The following is a 16,615-nucleotide window of genomic DNA, read 5'->3' as shown; positions in this document are numbered from 1 at the left end:
ATGAAAAGAAAAATCAATATACTGAGGAATCGGAGACATGAAAGGAAGCGCCCTTCTCTGTTCCCCTTCTCCACCCACTTCTGCTTTCCCCTTTAATTAGATCTGACTTCCCTCTAGCATTAGCACTCAAGATAATTATTAAATAGCCAAAACTGGTATTTTAATTTTGTTTGATTAATTAAGACTATTGCCCATCCCGCTGGTAGCATATCCAAGTTTAACTTCATCATTAGTCTTCACAGCTAAATCCAGACCTCCCACTGGGAGTTGATGGAACACAGATTTTATAGTATGGTACAAAAATAATTGTGCAAAATATATATCCAGCTGAAACCGTTTATAGTATCTCTACAAGCAGGAATATTCGTGGTTTCTTTAAACGATGGTTATACCATAGCTTTTGGTTTATTTTTGCTTTAGAATCGCAGTGGCACAATATTCCATATATTGCAGGGATTAAAAAGGCATGTGTGGGCTGGTCTAGAGACTGAATTGTGTTTTGTAGTATTGTTGCATAAAGAAAATAAATGCTGAGTCCAAATACAAATTCTTCAATAAACTATTGGTATACCGTTATCTGCATGAACTGGAGCTCATCAATATGTCATTCACCTACAGCTTTGCTTGTCCATTCATTACCAAAGCATCTTATGCTATACTTGGATCATTGAATCAGTCACTTGAATCCAAGTGGCTTCTTCCTTCTACCACTTAACCACTAAGGAAGTCATAATAGCTAGGAATAGGGAGAAGCTGGTTAAAATACGTCCATACAACATGTAGTATGCTATCCTACCGTGAGCACAAATACAAAAGTGGCCTCACTATAGTATAATACTCTAGCCTTGGCTGTACCCTCCAGGTTGGATAAGTACACTGTGATGGCCCCATGTTGATGAAATTGCATAGTGATCTGTTTCTAAGAAGAGTCCCCAATGTTCGCTGACACACGGCTGTAATTATTTTGAGTATGATCAAATTATATTATCAAGGTAGACAAGGTGGCATTGTTAATTCTTTCTGCACAGAACTGAGCCCCACCCCGCAAAGGAAATTTTCTTTGAAATAATTGGAGGCCACTGCTCTAGAGGAAATTTCTGGGCAACAGGAGCATTCCAGCAGAATACACCCAAGAACAAGACATCAGAAATGTGGACAAGGAGGAGCCACTACAGTGGAAAAGGCAGCTGCAAGGGAAGAGCTTTTAGACAAGATGCTAAAAAGTTAGCTGGCCTGAAATCACCGGCCTGCAAATCTGGTTACTTCAGAAGAAGAGACAGAAAGATCACAAGTTCAAGATCAGCCTGGTCAAAACGAAACAAAAGGAAGAAAGAAACTAAACACCCTATGAAACTGTTTTTTAAAAGCTGGGATCAACAGGAACTTGACGGTGAGTCTAAATTTCTGAACATACCACGCACTGTGGTCAGTGGCCATGAGGAAACCAAAATGGTATTAACCAAGAATTTTCCTCCATGCAGGTTAGTAATCAAGAGTCCTAGCCAGTCACACACCCTGTGAGCTACAGTGGTGAGCAGCATGGCATGCCCATGGATGCAGCGGTAGCACCAATGTTATGGGAGAAACCAATTACTTCCTAAATCCGGCCAGGATCTCAGGGTTAGGGAGCTCATGTCTGCTATCTCTATACCAAAGACGAATGCAGATATTCCCAGTCACCGGAGAAGTTTCTGTGCATAATGGATAGTGGCCAAAGCAGAAACAGACAACTGGTCAAAGTTTCAGAGGGCAAGTGTCAGTGGAGTGCCAGTCACAAATGGGACATCTGTATGACCTCCCCTCACTGGAGGGCTTAGGGACCATAGTGACAGAAGGGCCGGGAAGCTTGTAAGAACCAGAAGTCAGGGGATCAGGGACAAGAGTGTCTTCCGGCCATGACACGAGACTGCTGCGCTCTTGTCATGAACTCACCACAGTTGTGGTTTTCTGCACCGGACCCCACCAGTCGGCGTTCTAGCATGGAGGGAGAGGGGCTCACTCACAAGCGCCTGTGAGGACCAGCTGTGGACAGCGTACGGCGTCTAGGGTGGAGGAGGCGGTTTTCCTTAAGCCTGTTGGCCCTGGTAAGACAACCATGCCTCTGTGGAAGAGCACTTGCTTAGTGCGTGTTGAAAGGCGCAGGTTCAACCCCAGCGCCTCACACGAAGAAACAAAGAGTTTACAGTCAATACTAGCGCTCACTGGGGTCCGATCGGGACTGCAGACGAGGAATTGGCACATCAATTTTGTGTTTTATAAAGAGTCGTTGTGGGCGGTGGTGGCGCACACCTTTGATACCGGCGTTTGAGAAGCAGGGGCAGGTGGATCTCTGTGAGTTCTGAGGTTAGCCTGGTCTGGCTTGAACTCCGCACTGCTCCCCAGAAAGGTTGATGTTACTTCGGTAGAGACAGATGCCACTTCAAAGGATGCATGAGCACAAAATCTCTGAAGAACAAATCATCTTTGAGTCTCATCACATGCCCCTTTCCCTTCCAACTGTGCGTTTGCTTCAAGGCTTAACCCAGGAGAACCTTGTGGACCATTAGTCACAGCCTGTAGAGGAGCTGCCCCTCCAGGTTCAGCAAGAGGCTCAGCACTAGCTTCCTGGCTTTGTTGTCCATTTACAACTGTATTCCAAAATGTCTTTCCCCATCCGGGAGAAACCCGGGAGTCCTTTTGGCCCTGGCTTTAAGAGTAAACATGAATGATTTTATTTAAAAGAAAAAAAAATCTCTTTTTTTTTTCTTCTTGGCAATTTAGAGGCTTAGGAGTCTGCTTATCCTCACTGCCTTCTGCATCCCTTTGTGACAAGTTACACAGCAAAATCTTCCTCCTGGGATTGGGGCAGAGACTACCCTCACCTGCCCAGCTTAGTTTTAGAAAACACACACCTTAACAAAGATAACCAACCTGGGCTAGAAAGAAGCAGTCAGCTGGACGCATGTTGAAATCGAGGGAAATCTATTTTTCACCTTCGACCAGACAATACCAGAGGAAACTGACTCCAGGTAACACAGGGTACCACAGCCTTGCTCACACTCAGAACAGGAAGCAAGTGTGCAGAGCCAAGATTTCACAGCAGCACTGCCTGCTCGCAGCCAGAGAAGCCAACCAGGACGCGAGAAGCCAGAAAGAAAACACCCCTCAGTGGGCCAGTAGGTCACAACGCGGCTCGTATGGGCACCGCTGGTAAACACAGCTTAGACGCTGGCTGGGACAGGAAAGGAACTGGACTCGCTGCCTGCAGCTGCTCAGCCCCACCCCCGCCCTCCACCCAGAAGAGTCCAGGATCACATGGGAAATAAATCTGCCATCCAAGACGGCTCTGAGCGCTTTCGTGATCATTATCTGAAGCAAAGCTGGGCAGATTTCACTGTCGATTCCAGCCAGAGCTATTTTACGCTATATTCTTGTTGGGAAAGATTCACCACTATTTGTCTCTACAGTGGGTTTTGATTTGTTCTGAAGCGCTCTGTTTTGTACTACTTACTACTAGATTAGTGTTTTTAAAATGCTTCATACTCACCTTATGTAAAGCCCAAAAGATTATTAGATAGAAACCACCCATGTGTTAAATCCAAAGCCCTCGGATGCTGAAATGAAAGCCATGAGAGCCGTGTGGTTGAAAGTCAAGGAGCTTGCGTTTCTCAAGTATCCTGCTAGCTGGACATTACTTCATGTACCTCAAAACCTCAGTCTGTCCCATGCATACTCCTCTGTGTGACAGGAAGATGTTATTTGTTTCAGAGTTGTGTCCCAGTGCCCGTCTAAGGCACGACTGCTGACAAGTCCATCATCCCACTACAGAAAGGAGAATCCTGACATGTTTTCTGGAGGCTGGGCACTCAGGAGAGATGAAGAGGGCAGCTTTGTTATTAAGTTCTCTAGGCAGTTGAAGGATCCCCAGAGAAGATGAAGGAAGTACCAGAAATGTAAAAGGAGACTGAGAACCCCGCAAGCCGCGGGTAGCTCTATGCTTGTTTCCTGGCTTTTTCTAAGGTAGTAATCCTGCATGTTTTATGATGCCCAGTTTAATACCGACATCACTTCTTGCCCTTAAGGGCTAGTTTTGAGCTCTAATTAGAATGGGGAAGGGGCTGCATTGAATCCGCCTGTCCGTCTCCTCAGCAATCAAGTATAGCTTTAAAATGTCACTGTAAATGTCCTGGCTTTCAGTTCACTTGTCTCACTTGGCAGACCCAACATCACAAAACTTTTTACCTACAGATAAGCAAATCTTTTACACCCTTTCTATTTCAAGCACCTTGCCTAATTTACTCATTTCCTTTTTAAAGCATGGAAGGAAATAATGGTGTCTTGGAAGGCTAAATCAGAAATAATATTTAAAAAAATGATGAGTAATATGGTGAAAACAGAAACAAATTAGAGAAAAAAAATTATTCAAATGAATTGGAATAGATTATAGTGGAGCTGGGGTCTGTATTACTAGATGATATTTTAAAAAAAAATCTAGCATCTCCAAGGAATTCGAAGTAACAATCTCTATTTGAGGACTACACAAGAAATGTTCAAGTTCCTTTTTAATGAGAATATCCTGCAAGCTCCTCCTTAAAAGCAGATGGATACCCCTTCAAAGAGTCAAACCCCGTCTACTCGTCCTGTGATTCACCGAAGATTCTCTACCGCTTTCTGGTACAACAGTCATAAACACATATATTGAAATCTACCTCCACATCCACAAGCCAGTTTCTAGGCAACTCTTGAGCCTGGCTGAAACACTGCCAGAGGAAAGAGGAAAGTAGACCGCGAGAGAAGAGGCTGTAGTAATTGCATCTGTTTTGTAAGTCAGAAACACAGGATGCCTGTGTGTCGTGTCACACACACACACACACACACACACACACAGTGAAACAGCATGAGTCCCAGCATTACCCCTGGCTTGCAGCAGCCCCCTCCCTGTCCCGGTAGCCTGAAGCTGCAACCCACCCTCCGTTCCTCCAGCGACCCCCGCCCCCCACCCCCTCCCCCGCAGCAGTCAAGTCACCTACCCTGCCAGGGACGCGCGACCTACAGGGATGGCGACTGCTCCGACGTCTCGGGCTCCTAGGACGGGGCCAAAAGGGTAATTCTGGCCAGCGGGTGCCCTCACTTCCCAGGGCCGGGGCGAGCGCGCAGCCCCATTCGTCCGCCCTGCGCGCTGATCTCGGAGGAAGCCGGGGTCGCTGCACAGCCGCAGCTGCGTGGAAAGTTGGGGGAACCCCTGAGCCGACGCTGCCTCGTTCTAGCCCTGTGCCCTGCGCAGCCTTGGTGGCCCCGCAGGGCCGGCGATCCCCTCCTGGGTCCCGCTGGCTTTCTTTCACCCGGGCTGAGTTGCCACACGCACTTGAGAAATCCTAGCAGTTGCGCAAAGAGCCCAGAAGTTAGAAAGAGTGATTGTCTGTGGATGTGTAAATACACAGTACAAGAGGCTGGAACAACTGAGTGGGGCCAGCCCGCAGACGCAGCGGGTTTCGGGTTTCAGTTGGCAGCTGGCGGCCTCAGAGGACCCAGGGGGCACTGGTGGGGTGGCGGGAGCCCCGCCCCGCAAGCCAGCCAGCCTCACCTCCAGAGCCACGCTGGGCGCCCTGTCCAGACCAACTGCCTGGGCCCTCTGCGGTGGGCTGAGCTCATTTCAGCCCAAGTTCACGCAGCATGAGTGTGTGCTGGTCACAGATCTGCGGCCTTGGGTGAGAGAAGATTGAGAAATGCAAGGCCCCCACTCTTTCGTGTCTTCACCAATCCCCACACACGGGTTATAAGCGCTGCCTCTGCCAACTCTTGCTTCTCCAGTCTAAGCTTTATTCCTACAGATGCATAATTATAGTTAGCTGAGCGCACTCTCGTCGGGCGTTTAGAGAAATGCTCAGTCTTAGAGTTCTCAGAATCATATCCCCGAGAAGGATAGCACAGTAGCAAATACACTCTCCATATAGACTGCCCTACCCCCAAAGCTTCTTCACCCCTACCCAAGATCACACACACACAAACGGGAGCGCGCACACACACACGCATACGCACGCACGCGCACGCGCGCTGATTTCAAATGGAGAGCTTACATTTCTGGGTGTGTGGCACTCTTAGTTTTATCAAAGGCTTGTGTCTTCGCTTGCTCAGGAGCCGTCGTCAGATTTTTGTCACTCGAGATGTCCAGGGCGCATTCTCAGGTCTGGATGGGCATTGAGAGGTATCTCCTCTCTGTTGCCTTCAGGTTTCCAATGGGGTGTAGGTTGGGTGGAGAGGGTCTGCTCCATTACAGGCTGAAGTCCCACTAGAAAACCGATTTTTCTGGCAGGAGACGCCTCAGCCCTTTAATGAATCAAATTAAGTTCTGGGGGGGGGGGGGGAAATAACCTCTTTTGCCATTTCCTTTAAAATGTGTGTGGGATCCCTAGCCAGAAGCCATGAGGCCTGGTTTCTAATTGGTAGGAATAGATGACCTTCATCAACTGGCAAGGCCTCGAATGTTGTAAGGGCACACCGGCCAGAGACAGCCGACGGGCAGTTTTAGATGAGAGCTGCAAAACAATGAAATTAACCAAAATGAAATCTGCACGCATTTCACGGCCTGAAAGCCCCCGGAAGACAGTGTCAGGAGGTATGATTCAAGACTGTGACATTTCAAAAAGGCAAGGAGGATATTACGTTGGGAGCGTACCTGGGGTTATAGCAAATGTTACCACAGCAATTTAGACCCAAGGTGATTCGAAATTGAACTCAGGGTGGCCATTGGGTAGTCCCCTGTCTGAAGGATTAAGACACACCCCATCCTTGTGTCCAAGGCCTTTTGCTTCCACACCTCTGCCTTCTCCCTTTCCTCTTGACACTGCCTCACCAGTGAATATGATCTATGGGATTCTTAGGATAGAGAAAACACAGGAAGAGAGGAAGGTTGTCATGGTGATGGCAGATGAGGTGAAGGAAAAGTCACATTCACTAATACAGGCCACTGTCCTTTCTGCAAAAAACCAGAAGGGCCATGTTGAAGCCTGTTGGGATTTAGATAGAAATCTGTGGCAAGGGAATATAAATTGAACTTGAAAACACTTGGCTGCGCACTGGATTCTGGCTGCGCCATTCTTCCCCCCGGGGGTTAGTAGTTTTGGGACACACTCTCCTACACCCAGTAACAACTCTATAGAGGTAAATTCTGGAACCAGGGCAGATCTTTTATTCTCACCAGAGGAGGGGGCTAAGGAGGCTCCTACAGACTTCTGGGAAGTGATGTCTCTCCGTCAGCTCCAGGGTGACTGAGGAGGGTATGACCAGTGGGTCATTTGAAGTAAACTGTGTCAAGTCAGCTTTAACTCTGGGCATGAAGCACAGTTTCAACAAACTCTACACAACCAAGAACTGATTTGGGGACAAAGTAACTTTATAGGAGTTCAGTTATATACATGGAAGATACAGAATGTCCTCAGGACCAGAGGTTCTCCAGAGACTAGAAATCAAACAGCAAGAGGACAAAAGACAGAGGATAATGGCCTCACATTTGAACAGCTTGTCTGGATGACAGTCAAGATTCCTACACTACCCAAACAGAAAGTCCCCTGGACACTGCTCCTGCTTAGCCATTCTTTATTAGGAATTTAGTTAACAGAAACAGAATAGGCATTTGTAAAACTGCTTGGCCCAACATTTCGACATATGAGTCAAATGTTACTATTAAACAAGGATGGAATAAAAATGTGTTTTAATGGGATTTGCTCATTAAAAAAAAAAAATCACTCCTTTTCATTAGATTCCTTACTAGATTCCTTGAAGCCCTTAGCATAGAGTTAGTTATTGTCATACCACCCAATTGTTCATTAATACCAGAGACTGGGCTTTTTAATTATATTTTCTTTTGGGAAAACATAAATTCCTGGGAGGGCAAAACACACAGTAACAAAACAGAACAGTCAAGAGTTGCCAAACTCCTTGCATTTCCTACGGGCTCTCACCAACTGTGCAGAATTTGTGTGGGTGCTGCCAGCACCCAGATTGGGTTTCAGAAGGAAGATAGGAGGCGGGCCCTTAAAGCCTGGCTGTTTCTGAACGCCTGCTTTTGTCTTTACGTTTTTATTTCCCATTGGAAGCTCCTTCCCAACAAAGTTCAGCTTTGTCTTAGCCAAATAAAGTGGTGTATAAACTGATGACATGACCACTCCACAGTATAGTTAAGTGGAAGATATTTACTGTAGATATGAGAGAGAACAGCCAGAGGTGTCTGGAAGAGTCCAGAGCAGAGGAGCAAAGTAGACTCAACATGGCCAGCAGACTGGACCTGGTTCAGGGCTATCTGTGAGAAAGGGGGAAACAGCTGGGGATAGAAAATGTAGACAATGTAGTGAAAGAAGCAGGAGCAGAGAGCGGAGGAAAGCGAGAGCCAGAGAGACTATAGCAGGGTTATAAAGAGAGTGATTAGCTGTGAGGATGAGCTAGAGGAAGTTTAGAGTAGGGAATGGGTGAGAAGGGCTAGAGTGCAAGGTATAACAGGTTACTGTGGAAACCAGCCTGAGCTTTGATATGCTAATAGCCACTGCAGGTAGCCACGTGTTCCTTCTGCCTGCGGAAGGGAAACCAACTCCACAAGTTCCTGAGGAATGCTGGCTTTTATCTAAAGGCCTGCAGTCCACCTAGGGTCCAAGCTATACTCACTTCTGAGTTTGCAAACTGCCTCTTGGAGTTTGGAAAATTGGAGTCTGTTTCAGATGTAAGAGTGGGAAGACACTGAGAGAGGTCGGGCCCACACTCTCTGACAGAAGACATAGGCTGCTTTATCTATCCTCAGATAATTTGAAAATTAGTGAGAAGAGTGAACCTTAGCTCACTGTAGAAACATGAAGTCAAGATACAAGTGAAAGACCTGACTGTTCAGGACTCAGATGCTGCCCGTATGGATTGAATGTTTGACCCAATGTTGTTTCCCAGGCTGCAGTTATGAATGAGAATTAGGACTAAGGTCATTGCTTTAAAGTCATACAGATCTAACCAAACTATCAAGGGTTCAACTTGTTTGATTGTTGCAGACTACAGACATAAATATCAATTAAAGAAAGTGCTTTCTGAGGAGAGGTAGGTAAAAAAATAAAAATAAAAGTAGAACAGTATAACTCATTCAAATACATAAGGAAATAATAAAATGATAAGAAGATTCTTTGTCATTTTAAAAGTGCCTTCCCATATGAAGATTTTTTTCTTGTAGCAAACCTGTGGGAAAGCCTATTGCTAGTTACATTTTGCAAAAGAAAGCGTAATGCTTAGCACTTCTTGCATAAGCTGGTAACAGTAGAGATACCTAAGGCTAGCCAACTGCCAGTTCTAGATTCTTTTAACTAATGTGATAGTAGTAACATCTCCCTATGCAAAGAACAGCACAATGTCCCTTTCAGATACCACTTGAGTCACCCAAGTACTTGACAACTGTTTCTCTCTTATGAAGAGGAATATATTGTCCTCATACAGACCAGTTTTAAATTTGTGAATGTCCTATTCTAATCAATCTTTTATTCAAGTTTTACACAAATAGCAAAATTAACCGCCTTCCATTTCCTCTCTTGGTGGAGCTAATGAACAAGGAACCAGTCAAAGAGCAGACAGAAATATCAGTAAGTGGAACAGTAGTGGTTTAGATAACTCAGGAGCTTGAAAATTTAGCCCCTAAAAATTAACATTACATTTCAGATCTTAAACATCTTGAAGCAAAACAAAAAGAAAATTAAATAATAAGTATTGTTATTAAAAAAAAAAAACTAAATCCCAAATCACTTGATTTTACCAAGAAAGACTCAGGAATCAGATGCTGGGGTGAAAACCTGCTAGCTCAAAGAGGCAGAGAAAGCACCCAGCTGACCTTCCTTCTCAGCTGAGATCCCAGAAGGGAAAAGCCCTCCCTACTCAGCTCATGTACGAGAAGGAAGAAACCTTTTCTCCTTCTCCTCAGTGTCTTAAAAATCCTTCAACTCAATGTCCCTCCTTTCTACTTCCTGCGAATCTCTCTATTCATGCTCTGGACTTCCTCTCACTCTCTGTGTTTTTTTCCATGTCTACTTCCTGTCAATCTGGTTTCTTGTTCCACCTCTTGACCTTAGGTTAACTTTATTTAATCCTATCCACAGAAAGCTCTTAGATTAAAGGCGTGTGCTGGGGCTGAGCCACAACACAATTAGAAACAGGTTTTTACAGTTCACAGTCTCTGGGTTCACAGTGGAATAAAATATCCTGCAACAATTAAGCATGATTTTTAAAAAACAGAAAAGATAATCCAAGGATAGCTGTTCAAAGATTTGATGTGGGGGTGGGTCACTGTTTCCTCAATATTTGAAAAATCACTGTAACAAATATTCTGGAAATTCAGTAAAAATAATGTAAGTGTTGGTACATTTTACAAATTTTCTCCTAGTTTTCTTAGAAGTATTTCAAGAATAACCAAAGGAGGCAGCTAAAGATGTGGGCCACTGAGCCAAGATAGAACCATGAAGTTATTGCTTTTCTCTGAAGCTTATGGTTGAAAAATGCTTATCTTGCAAAGTGGAAAAGCTAAGCTGAAAGAGGGCATTGATATAAGGGGATTGACACTGAGGTGACAGATGGAAGAGTTCCTAAATGCTGAGCAGTTTGTCTTACAAGTCCTCAGAGGTAGAATTTTGCTTTTGTGCATTTACTTCAAGGAGATACTGGAAAAAGAGGATCATAAGTGACAGTAATGGAGAATAATCCCAAGAGATGGAAACAGGGCACCAGGACTTCAGCCTGAGACACTGATGAATGCTCAAGAAGGATGCTTTGGATGGAACCTAGATCATTTCACTGCAATGTTTGCTGGCAACAACTTTGTGGAAAATTTTTCCACATTTCTGAAGAAAGCAATATCAAAACCACACAGAGAGATAGGTCTGGAGCACAGCTCTCCTACCTGGGATGGGAATGGGGCAGCATCCAGCATTGTAACAGCATCAACAGAAACACCAAGGCAGGGTCCAGTGGTCTCTTAAACGTTCATCTCTGGGGTGAAATAAAGCCATCAGGTTGGAGAATGAACAGTAGAAGTAAAATCTGTGTTGGGAAAATATCAACAGCTCCCAAAGATAGGAGATGAGATTCTAAAAGCCCTGGGAAGAATAGGTAAGAGATTATGATTTCCATTGAGCCTCTCAGTTACCCAGAGCCTAGTCTAAAGTCTGCAATGTAAGCCTTCAAACATCTCTAACTACTATGAATTTTTTCTATACCCCTGACTGAATTTCCTCAAACTCTTGTAAATATTCAAGTGTTCCACAGAAACTAAGAAATCAAGGGTCATAGTTAAGGACAGTGCTATCAGTTAAAAAAAAAAAAAAAAAAAAAAGAATATTGGAAGAACAGGAGAACTGAAGAAGTAACTAGTTGTTATGTGCCTGGATAATTCCCTTTACACACCCAGAAATCATTGTCATCTCTGAGCTACAAGCCTATCTGCAGTGTGAAGTCAACTCTTAATGTGGTCTGTCCCTTTAATAAATTTATATCCAATCACTAAAAAAGATCAATTTAAAGGTTACAAGTGAACTTTCCCATGTTCCTCTGAGGTAATGCTAATGACGTGTAAAGCTAATACTTGTTCTTGAACACCCTCTGGGCACTAAAGTCACAGGAAGCATCTTCATGGGCTAACAGAGGGCTTACTTTACACAAGATAGATTGGGGACTCTCTTTTAATCAGTATGCAAAGATATATTGTCATATTGTATGTTTGTCTCACTTGTTCTGTCTTTAAACCTCAACACATTGCTGCCTAGACACATGACAATAATTATTTTAAAATTATCCCATTTGGGTTTTTCTAGTATACATTATAAAAAAATCATATTTCTGTACTTTACAGTACTAGAAAAACACTAAGAATTTATAAATTATGATAAAAACTTAACGACTACTGTAGTGACATTTTGAGAATTCTGGAATTTTGGTTGCTTAAAAAAAAAACCCACAGAAATAAGAATGTGCTTTTGTTTTAATCCCAGGTGTAGGGATGTGGGGCTGCTTTGGACTGTCTGAGGCAGCTGACTATGATTTGCCTTGTGCTCTAGCAGAAGCGTGATTTTTGCCACCTGTAGATAGTTTCTGTGATTTTTATGACATTTGGAATTCTGGGAAATTCTCAGAGGGAACATAAATAGGAGGGTCCCAGGAGGCAGAGTCAGTGGTTGTTGGTCCTTCAGGGAGGTTGTTGGTAGCCATGATCAAACAGGAAATAAAAGGAAGGCAAATAAAACAGGAATTTTCCTGTTTCTTCCCTCTCCTTGTTATTCTCCTATGTAGTGTTAGAGGGTGAAACTGAGAGATAAAGGATGGGAAAAAGAAAACTCCACACGACAGCAAAAAAAAACTGGCTATAGACGATATTAAAATCGCACAATTAGTTTATAAGGATTAAAATACTTTCTGGCTCAAATGTTACAGTAGGAAACCCAATATAACAACAAAACATTGCTTAATCTCTGGCTATATAACTGATTTTGAAACCACATACATTTAAGTTGAATATTCCCATATTTAAGGCAAAGTAAAATGATAAAGTCTAGAGAAACAAAAGTGAGCTTCAAGGTTAGTAAAAAGCTTCATGTGGGGATGGAAAAACGGCTTGATGGGTCAGAGGACCTGGGTTCGGTTCTCAGCACCCACATGATGGTTCACAACCCCTGTAACTCCAGAGTAACTCCAGATCCAGATCATCTCTCTCCCTCTTCTAGCCTTCACTGGCACCAGGCATACAAGTGACACACATATGCGCATGCAAGCAAAGCACCCATAAACACAAAACAAAAATAAATCAGTCTTAGAAACTGCAGGATTTCCTAACTCCTTTTTGCTTAGGATAAAAACGAAAAAAAAAAAAAGGTCAATTATGTCAGGTTTTACAAATTAATATTATAAAACAAAATTTTAAGATTAAGCTTCTAACCATGCATAAAATAACCTTATTAGTCCTTAATATGAATTTGTAAAAACTAAGAAACAAAACAGCAAATGCTTATTTAAATAATAAATTTTGCATGCATGGATTATATTGACTTAGAAATTTGTGGCTACAGATTTATACAGGTATTTAAATGTAAGAAAAAGATGATTATAGTAAATTTCACCTCTAATTCTGTAAACAAACTGACTTCAAAATTAACACGTGTGTCTATGTCCAATGAATTTATTACCTCTCCTTCACCTCAACCCAAGGTTCTGAGAATAAACCCTGAGACCTTGGATATGTTAGACTCCTGCTCATTTTACCCAGACAAGTTCTTCTATACACTACCAGATCTAGATTGCTTTGTTTTGCTTAATAAACTCAATAGGCCAAAAATCCATATAAGTGTAATCGATTGAACTCCATCATGCCCATGTTGACTCTGTAATTACTGATTATGCTTCTAAAATACACAGTTGCAAACGACCTATGTAGATAAACTCATTACCAGTAAAAACCTGCTTTGCCTGGGTGTTTTATAAAGGTAATGTTAGTGCCTTTTGGTCAAGCACAGTTTCATTTGCTATCTAACGGATTCTCCACTGACAAAAGGACTCTCCAGAGTGAAGCACCCTGGGCGTAAATGTGAACTAGAAGTCTGTGAGCACAGGGCTTTGTAATGACCAAGGACACCATAAAGAAATTAAATAATAACTGATTACATTGATAATGAGTTTCCATGTCAACCTATAGACAGATATTCCTTAGGACTTCGTGCCGTTTTTGAGTAGTCATGTAACTTTAAAATGAAATAGAGTTATTTATTTAAAATACTATAATAAAAAGATTAATATGTGATCTATATTTTGCGGTACTTCCAAACACCATTGGTCATTCCTGGGCTTACTGAAGGCAAAAATTATTTACTGTTACGAAGAGCTTTTGAATTATTCATCACCTAAAGTATCAGTATTCAGAATTTGGAGGACTAGTTTATACCCAGATGCATTCTTCCTTCAGTTTTATTGTGTTCCAATTACAGAGGCGGTATGGATAAATCCGTGTGTATGCTGCCTCTGTAGTGGAGAGATGATGTCAGATGTGTTGATACCATCAGAGGAACCCTCTCTTGTCTTTCCCCAGTCACCGTAAGAAGGAGTTGTTAATAAGCAAGCACCTATGACTTTCCTCCTTGTTTCCAGTGCCAGTGGTCCTGACTTGAGGAGAGACAGGAAAGAGAAAGGACCATCAGCAGCTGTGTCTGAGAGCTGAAATATCAGGCTCTAATCTGAGTCAGGCTGCCCCTTCATGTACGGAATGACAGAGGCAAGCTACTATGGAATTCACAGAGCTTTTGAGTCCTTATACCTTTTATCAATTGGTCGAAAACTAAAATAGAATGACTCATATGTAAAGGCACTTTAAAATATTTTGACATTTAAATAGTCCCTTTTTTCAGCACTGCAGAGGCTATGGCAGGGGGATGAAGATCTGGGAGCCAGTCTAGGCTACACAGCAATACTTTGTTTCCAAAATTTGAGGAAGGACTTTGGGCTTTTGTCTTATAACCCACTTTTTCTTTGAGCTGGCATTGAGCTTTGAAGGTAGGAGAATGCTAGGGGCAGGAGTAGTTGATCTGAGTTTTATCTGCTCTCCTCCAACAAGCATGTCAGCTTTAACTCATTACAGAGTTCACTATTGGGCTGTCAGGGTCACAGCAATTTCTACAGTTAAAATATCATCTGACTGTGAATTTGCCAACAGGGACATGAGAGAAATGTGCAGAAGAGATTTCTTATAAAGAAGAAACTACTGAGCTTGTTTCAAAATAGCCTAATAATTACTGTGACCATTAATGGAACTCATTAAAATGGCTGCCATTAGTCTGTCTAGATGGTTCCACCATAATTCAATTTTAATTAACTCGATCATTATTTTTAACAATGCTAATAAACAAGCTATGCTACACCCTTATTATAACCTTGACTCTTTCAGCAAAGAATTTAGAGGTTTAGTCCTTTTTGTGCCTCTGTTTTTAAAATTGCTGTAGTGATACTGAACAAATTATGTCATTGTAGTCCAGTAATTACTGTTTTTTACCAACTGGTCTTTTGTTAGCAACCTTCAATATTTTCATGCTCCAAGTGGGTTTTAACCAGCATCCTGCTGCTGCCAACTTCATGTCATAGCAGCTGAGAGCTATGGTATGAATAATGCATGTGCTGTTTACATATTACAAATAGATGGGGTCAAGAGTTTTGTAATATATTCATGGATGGCAAGTATTCACAATCCTTTGCAACAAGGAGATCATTTAAAACAGAAGTCCTCCGAGCTCAGTTCAGTGTACAAGGAATCTGGATGTTACCATGAATGTTATGAAACTTTGAAACTGCAAATACTGAAGTCCTCATAAGCATTTCACAGTGGGGCAAAGGGTGATACCAAGAAGGAGTGAACACGAGCCCTGCAAAATGTCATCAGCGTAGTTACATCCGAGAAACTGCTCCCAGCAAGCAAAACCTCTTTCTTCTAAAAACATCATGGATAAACTGTGCAAATTTGTCTTTTGTCCTTCATTTTTGCAAATTTTTGGCCACAGTTTCTTGAACAGCTATTTTTTTTTTCACTTCATTGTTGTCCCACATAGCAACATTTTGATCAAAGGCAGGCCACATATACACCGGCATGTGTGGTTGACATACAACTCATAGTCTACTTATGTAGTACGCTAAACTATGTAGTTTCGTGTAAACCATCAAGGATGGCCACGCAGTAAATGAAATAATGACACATTTCTCAGAAGTTATCTCTATTGGTGAGGAACGCATGACTACACATATGTGCTTGCATATATATTGCACTTAAGTAGTCCAAGTATATTATATTCTTTCTTGGTTCTTATTCATTGGTATTCTCCCTACCAGAGATTCTCTCTGAAAGTTTCATGCCCATGTTCCACTAATTGCATAGGTGTTTCTTCAGCTGCTGGAAATTACTAGGGTCATGATGTGATGGTGTAATAGTGCTTTGAACTTGAAACTCACAATTGCACATGAATTGAGATGCATATTGAGATGCATGGGGTCTGACATATGGAACATATTTTAGTAGAGACTCATATTATGCTTATCATTAACACAGGACATTTTCCATACTTCCCACCACCTTGACTCAGAAAATGTGTCCACACTTTCAAGATGCTTTGAAGACTTGAGCTCCCATGTATGATGTTACAAAAGCAAAATTTTATTGATCATACAGATACCACTGTGATAAGCATAGTCACTACAACTGTTTTTGGCAAGTGCTAAAAAAAAAAAAAATTCAAACATAAAGAATCAAAGTCTGAAAGACGTGGTGTAGGAAGCTTATAAGTCAAGTCAGAGACGGGTCTATCCAACTGGGAAACTTAATCATCCCATCTTAGTTTTGTTTCTTATTGCTATGACAACACATCCTGATAAAATCAATTTAGAGAAGGATTTAGCTCACAGTTCTAGGTTGCAGCCCTTAACAGCAGGAAGTCACAGGCAGGAGCTGGAGGAAACTTATCATCTCATACCCACGTTCAGAAAAAAAGCAATAAACGCATACCTGCTATGCTTACGTCATTGTGTCCACTCTCCTACGGCTCAGAATGCCCTGCGTACTTCCCACCTCAGTTAACAATAAAGATAATCCCACAGACAT

General features: G+C 42.5%; 1 protein-coding gene across 3 annotated transcripts in view; it reads right to left on the bottom strand.

Annotated features, from left to right (window-relative positions):
- The window catches only part of Arhgap24 (Rho GTPase activating protein 24), a 633,576-nt gene that overhangs the window by 411,958 nt on the left and 205,003 nt on the right, over positions 1-16,615 (bottom strand). The window contains exon 1 of one of the 3 annotated variants that reach the window (XM_060381035.1): positions 5,010-5,481. The exons of the other annotated variants lie outside the window; for them this stretch is intronic. The gene's annotated coding sequence lies outside the window, so the exon portion shown is untranslated. Of the gene's footprint in view, positions 1-5,009; positions 5,482-16,615 lie in introns of those variants that run through there. 3 annotated transcript variants of the gene reach the window in all.

The sequence above is a fragment of the Meriones unguiculatus genome, chromosome 3 (assembly GCF_030254825.1).
Source record: "Meriones unguiculatus strain TT.TT164.6M chromosome 3, Bangor_MerUng_6.1, whole genome shotgun sequence".
NCBI classification, from domain to species: domain Eukaryota; kingdom Metazoa; phylum Chordata; class Mammalia; order Rodentia; family Muridae; genus Meriones; species Meriones unguiculatus.
Note: the sequence above shows the minus strand (reverse complement) of the source record. Positions and strands in the feature narration are given on the sequence as shown.